The sequence below is a fragment of the Dermacentor albipictus genome, unplaced genomic scaffold, assembly GCF_038994185.2.
Source record: "Dermacentor albipictus isolate Rhodes 1998 colony unplaced genomic scaffold, USDA_Dalb.pri_finalv2 scaffold_26, whole genome shotgun sequence".
Lineage (NCBI taxonomy): Eukaryota > Metazoa > Arthropoda > Arachnida > Ixodida > Ixodidae > Dermacentor > Dermacentor albipictus.
Window position 1 is genome coordinate 3,339,008 of NW_027225580.1, and position 7,008 is coordinate 3,346,015.

At 47.9% G+C, this 7,008-nt stretch overlaps 1 non-coding gene across 1 annotated transcript; it reads left to right on the forward strand.

Annotated features, from left to right (window-relative positions):
* Positions 1-1,093: 1,093 nt before the first annotated feature.
* Positions 1,094-1,175, forward strand: TRNAS-AGA (transfer RNA serine (anticodon AGA)). Its single transcript has one exon. It is a non-coding gene; the product is annotated as a tRNA-Ser (tRNA).
* The last annotated feature ends 5,833 nt before the right edge of the window (positions 1,176-7,008 follow it).

Genomic DNA, 7,008 nt, shown 5'->3' on the forward strand with positions numbered 1-7,008 from the left:
AAGTGTTGCATTGTTCCAGGGCAAATGTGCAAAGGCTGCGCAGAGTTTTTGTGGTCTTCATCTGGGGATCAACATGGGAAAGGTGCAGCCGAACAAATTTGTTTAGAAGAGTGAAGGACGGGGGTGTTGGCTTGGCACATCTTTTTCTTCGTCAACTTGTCAACCGCTTTTTGTTTTTTCGAGATGTGCGCGATCCTTTTCTGAGCACCGTATGTCAACTCAGGTTGAGCGACGCGTTGCCGGCGTATGTTGTTAGTACGGCAAGGATGACCGGAAAACTTCGAGGTTATCTTAAGGAAGTGGTCGACAGCGTGCGTTTCCTGTCCGTTTTTCAAATGGTTATCTGTTTGAAGTGAAAAGGGAAAATACTGTATAATGATGTGTGCGACATTGTGTTCCCAGTGCCCTTATACAGGGCCATATACAGTGGAGGGCCAGGACAAGACGTCCTTAAACGGGTGAAACGCATGCAGGTGCCACCAGGGGTTAAAACCTTCATTTTTAAGCTCCACACTGGAACACTTTCCGTGAAGACATTTATGGAAGAGCGAGGCTGTCTTGTGCCGTGGGGATCACACTGCTTGATCTGCAAGAAGCCCGAAACCATCAATCACGTGTTCTTGCACTGCTGGGCGGCTGTGTTCTTCTGGGACGTTTTGAAGCGAACACTGAAGAAAGAATTACCTGTAAACCCCCAAGGGATACGGTATCTGCCAATCAAGGATGAAGAGGGAGTTCCATACGACTTTATTATGTTGAATGCACTCCACTGTATATGGCGGGCTCGCATGGCAGGGTACCATTGCGATGCCGACGCCCACCCGGTTCACATATATTTTAGAGAATGTATATCGCGGTTCGTTGAGGTACAGAAATTGCAAGAATGTCCACCGGATTGGCTGTCGAGGCTAGAAGCTCTGACAGCCATGAAGGAATTTTAATTGGACGACACCGGTCCCATACGGACAGTCGGCATTATCGTATTTTTTTCCCTTTTCTTTTTTTTCTTCCCCGCAAGCTTGTATTCCTGACATGTGTGTAGTATTTGTATATTCAGTGTTATGTCGAAAACCGGCATTAAATAAAAAAAAAAGCAGTCGTGGCCGAGTGCTTAAGGCGATGGACTAGAAATCCATTGGGGTCTCCCTGCACAGGTTCGAATCCTGTCGGCTGCGTAGCGGTTACTTTTGTTTCTGCCGGCGCTTCGTGAACGCGTATCAATGTGGCGCAGTAGGGCTGTGGTGTACATGCGCGGTCGTGGCTGATTGGTGATTCCACTTCCGGGCACCGCAGTGAACGGACGTGTTGTCATGTGCTCCGACGGAGCGGCGTTGGTGGCCGCGAACGGCTGCAGTAACAGGAATGCTGTTTTAGAAGACGAGGATTATCAGGTGATTTTGCTGCACTTGCCTACCGGTCGAATCGTCCTTAATACTGTTTTTTTTTTGCACGCGGACGTCCGTGGAAGACCGTACGAGGTTGAGGATTTCCGTGACGCTCTGGTTCGTCTGGAACTGCTCCCCGAAGAAGTTGCTTTGGGGGCTGTTACGACTTTGTACCGCTGCACCACTATGACGACTTTGAGGTGGTCCCGTAGCGCTCGTCACCCGTTTCGTGACAGAGCGTTGGTAGCGAAGACTCCGAGTCAGGCGTCGGTGAGAATAACACTATATACACTATATACAGGTTATTATACCGGACAGGATCGGATCGACACTGGGGCCGAGAGCTCACAGCAAACGCGACTGTTCTCGCATGGCGACGTCCGGCGAAAACGCGTGACGCATGTCACTGCAGTCGAGCGCGACACTCTGCTCCCAGTGGGTCGGCGGATCCGGTTTTCGAGGCGGCCGCGTCCGGTCTTATAATCCCCGAGGAACCATTGTCACTCAAATGGCCCAATACAAAGCCAGCACTCGACGCTCGTCCGAGAGGTCCAACCAGCGACCGCGCTGGCCACCCGGTTCAAAGTTCGCGCGCGCGGTGACCTCCAGGCAAAAGGAGGTGCGGCGCCGGGCTGTCTGGCACTCGGTTGCACGTTCGGACATGTTGCCCGCCGATGCTTCTCCGCAGGACACCGCTGCCTGACGGCTCAGCATCATGACTAGTCAAGGGAGAATTAGGGCGCTCGCAGGATAAATTCTGCATCTTGCAGATTCGGAATCCGGGCTGGTGGTAATGGCACAAGAGGGCGTATCAGATGAATCACGTTTGGGCGGTCATGATGAAGGCGACTGAAGCCACTAGGAAACTGCTTTCTATCCGAAGCATCATTGTCAAGGAACGGCGCTGTATTGTCGTTTACCCCACCAATCAAGGCGTGCGCATGAAGTTACACTGGATGCTGCCAAACGTCTGAACTAAACGTAACAGCGCAAACATATAAGACAAGCCACAAAAAGAAAGACACGACACACACTGGCGCCAGTGTGTGTCGTGTCTTTCTTTTTGTGGCTTGTCTTATATGTTTGCGCTGTTACGTTTAGTTCAGAAGTATGTACCAACTAGGCCCAAATGAAGTGTTGCTGCCAAACGTGTCAGATCGAGACATCAGACAAGCTCTTGCCCCATAGGGAACGGTTACGGAAGCGGCGAAAGAACGGTGGCGTGTTCAAGGGATTTTGGACAAGGGCTCAACGACGCGCTCGGTGACCCTGCAGCTTAACGCAGGTACTACAGTCGAAGATATTCCGCACCAGCTACGAATAGCAGGGGACCTCGTCCTTGCCGTCATTCCGGGCCGCGCTCCCCTTTGCCTGCGGTGCCATACAACCGGTCATATTCGCCGGGACTGTCGAGTTCCACGCTGCGAGGTCTGCCGCCGCTTCGGCCATGAACGATCTCAGTGCGTCAAGACATACGCCGTCGTCGCAGGACCAACGAGAAGAGAAGAAGAAGCATCTGAACACCTCATTTATGAGGCTGAAGTTGAAGATATTTCTCCGGTTAAGAGCGAGAAGGTTGGTGACGTGGTCACACAGAAGCAGTCTCTTCACCCCAAAAACTTGTGCCCAGACAAGAAACCTAACGACGAGGCTGATTCTGGGAAAAAGACTGAAAACGGGGCGCCTAATAATCAGAGTTTGGCTACAGAACAGAGTGATGTCCCCTCGAAGTCGTCGCCTGCCATTACGTGCGCCGAGGCGTCTGCTACGACTGACGTCGACATGTCAGCAGCCACTAGCATGCCTGCGAAGCGGGCACACGAGGAAACGATCGGCGTAACCGGGACCTCTGGAGCAACGAAATGCAGCGAACCACCTACAAAGGCGGCTCAGCTGCGACGTACGCCTTTCAAGCCGAGGCACAGCGTCCAAGTCGAGCGGAGACGCGAGACGGGGCCGCCCCCATAGCGGCTTCGTTTTGGGTAGTGCAACCTAGATATGGCCAGTACGTGTGACACCACCAGCTTGACTGGCGGAGCCATGTACTACAACATAGATGACACCACTTTATGCATAGTGCATGGGTCGCTCAAGGTAAGCGCTATGCGACCCGATTGTTCTTGCTCATAATGGAGGCCGCAATTAACACCGCGATTCGTATTGCCACGCTAAATGTCCGAGGACTAAGCACGAGGCGGCGGCAATATCAATTGAGTCGTATCTTTCTGGAAAACGATCTCGACATAATCGCCGTTCAGGAAACCAAGATAGCGAGTCAAGAGCAAATGGATCGCATGGTGCATCCACTCGTTCCCAGTTACAATGTATGCGTCTGTCATGCGGCCGGCACATCGGGGGGCTGTGCTATTTTTTTGCGCAATAGCCTAAATATAAGTGTGGAAGCAGTCACAGTGTGTGAAACGGGATGCCTGGTTGTTGTCGATTTTAGCTTGAGTGAAGTTTTCTGGCGAGTTATCTGTATTTACGCCCCTAACAGAGAGAGCGAGAGACAGTCTTTTTTTGAACGAGTTGAGGATTATTTAAAGACCGATAAGCTTTTGGTTTTGCTTGGCGATTTCAACTGTGTTTGTTGTCCGGAGGATCGCATGAAAAAACTGCCCCTGAATGATCGTAGTGCACTGCTATTGAACAATCTTATCAGTGAATACAACCTGGAAGACGTCGGCTATGTGTTGTATGCTCACAGCGTTCCGCGTTTTACTCATTTTCAAGGACTTAACCATGCTCGGCTAGATAGAGCTTATGTGTCACTGGAACTAGTGCCGTAATGTAAAACGTACGAGAACAAGCAAGTCTCTTTTAGTGACCACAGTTTGGTCGCTTTCACAATAGGAACAAAAGAACGAAAAACAAACTTCTCGTGGCATTTGTGGAAATTTAACGATAAGCTACTCAACGGTGACTGTTTCGTAAATGACATTAAAGAAAAATTTGGACGATTGATTGTAGCTGAAGATAAATATGCAGTCACCATGTGGGAAGATTTTAAGAATGAATTGAAGATGAGTGCTATAGAAAGGGCAACTAAACTGAAACAAGAAGAAAAACGGAAAGAAAAAGCCCTGAGGAGTAAACTCGACTTTCTACCTAATGTAGAAAGCACGGAACCTGGCCAAGTCACGAAGGAAATCAAGAAAGTTAAAAGCCAGTGAGAAATCATCGACACAGAGAAGTACCGCGGTGCCATGATAAGATCCCGTGCAGAAAGATTGTGGCAAGGGGAAACACCGAATAAACGTGCGCTAAGTGACGAGAAGGCTTACGCTCGCCGCAGTGATATAAAACAGATAAGCTACAATGACGAAGTGACGAGTCACCGCAGGGCCATTGAACGCGCCTTTGTTGAACACTATGGAGGCTTGTTTAGGGAAAGAAAAACTGATCTGGGTGGCTTCATAAGCCACTTCTTTCACTTTATGCCACGATTTGAAGAAAACGTTACACAAGGCCTCGAAGCGTCTATAACTGTGCGTGAAGTTGAAGCTGCTATAGAAAAACTAGGCTCAGGAAAGGCACCTGGGCCAGATGGATTAAGCGCAGCTTTCTACAAAACATTTAAAGCAGAAATAGCCCTAATTATGAAGAAATCTTTAGTGCAGTCCTACAAGAACAACCGAATACCCGCGGCATTCCGAACAGCTCAGATGGTCCTGATACCAAAATCTGACGATCATGTAAAGCGCTTGTCTGTTGCATCGTACCGCCCCATTAGCCTTGCGAACACTGACTATAAAATTTTTATGAAAATACTGACGAAAAGTTTACAGAGCGTAATAAAACTTTTAGCTGGAACCCACCAAACGTGTGGGATTAAAGGGCGCACAATAACCACCAATGTACACGTCGCCAGGAGCGTTCTAGAATGCGTCGATGCTTTCGAAAGTAAAGTTGCAATGCTGCAGCTAGACCTGGAGAAGGCATTTGACCGTGTGGCTCATGATATTCTCTTCGAGATTTAAGAATACATGAACATAGGATCATGTGATTATAGATGGCTTAAAAATGGTGCACACAGACTACAGCACACGGTTGATTATTAACAAGAGTCTCACGAGAAGTGTCAAAGTCTGCTCATCTCTGAAACAGGGGTGCCCAATTTCATCATTGCTTTTCGCAATATAGCTGGAGCCCTTTTGCTTAGCCATTCAACAGAACAAGAAAATAAGAGGTTTCAAATTACAGCAAAGTGAAGTGAAAGTGCTTTCCTACGCAGACGATCTAGCAGTGTTTTCCGATGACTATGACAGTGTCAGCGAAGTGGTAACTCTGGCGAAAACTTATTGTGAAAAAACAAGTAGTGCCCTAAACTGGGATAAGTGCATCGGGTTTTGGCATGGCGCGTGGCAAAGCAAACCACGCAGTTTCGCAAACATACAGTGGGTGACCATGCCTGTGAAATATCTTGGCGTGCCGCTTTAACAATACAAAGACAGTACGCAGTTCTGGGAGCAGGAAACACAGATGGCGAAGGAAAAAGCACTGGCATGGCAAGGGCGCAATCTGTCAATGTTCGCGCGCTCCACTGTGTGCAACATTTTTCTGGTTGCAAAAATATGGTACATACTACAAGCGCTATTCATGTCGTGAGTGAATGTACAGAAACTGCATCGAGTGTTCGCTGTGTTCATTTGGAACTCAACTTGGGAACGCTGCAGCCGCGCTAATCTGTTCAGATCAGTTCGCAGCGGTGGTCTTGGACTGTCACACCTATTTGTACGCCAGATTGTATCGCGGTTTATGTTCTTGCGGAACCACAGTGATACATTTTTGCGCACCATGACACACGTGCGATTAAGTAATACTTTACCTGACTTCCTTGTTTCGTGTTCGAATTTTGAATCCCCTCCAGTGAAAGGTTTTCTTCAGGAATTAGTGTCATCTTTCCGTATGCTTAGTGTTCGATTCTCGCTAGAATATTTAAATTCCGTCAAAAGAAAGAAATTGTACCATGATATGATAGACTCATTAATGCCAGTTCCAATGTATAGGTTAGCATACTATGGAGGTGCAGGCGATGATGTCCTCAAAAGGGTCAAAAGAATGCCTGTGAAACCATCGGTAAAATCATTCGCCTTTAAACTCCACACAATTTACTTTGCCTGTAAAGACTTGGCTGGCCGACAAGGAAATATATGTGTCGTGGACCACCGATGGTATAATGTGTAAAAAACCAGAGACTGTTGATCACGTCTTCATTGATTGTTGGGATCGCTTTATTCATTGGGACATCTTACAACGAACAATAAAGAAAGCACTACCAATAACCCCACGTGGTATCAGATACTTAGACCCAGGCAATAACGATATTCCATATGCCCTTATTATGGTGCTGAGCCTCCATAGTAAGTGGTCCGAAAGAATGTCGGTGTGTCATACTGATGTGAATGTCCAATCTGTGCTAGAAAACTTTATTGAAAGTGTCGTCTACATGCGTGAAGTGTACAAAGCCCAGAAAGAACCGCCCGATTGGTTGCCGCTGTTCGATGAGTTGGCTAAATTCAAGCGATTTTAATTTCAGAGAGTCAGCATAGGCTAAGCTGATTCTCTTTTTAACAATGAATTCGCATGGGATTTCTGTAACGAGGAAATAAAGAAAAAAAAA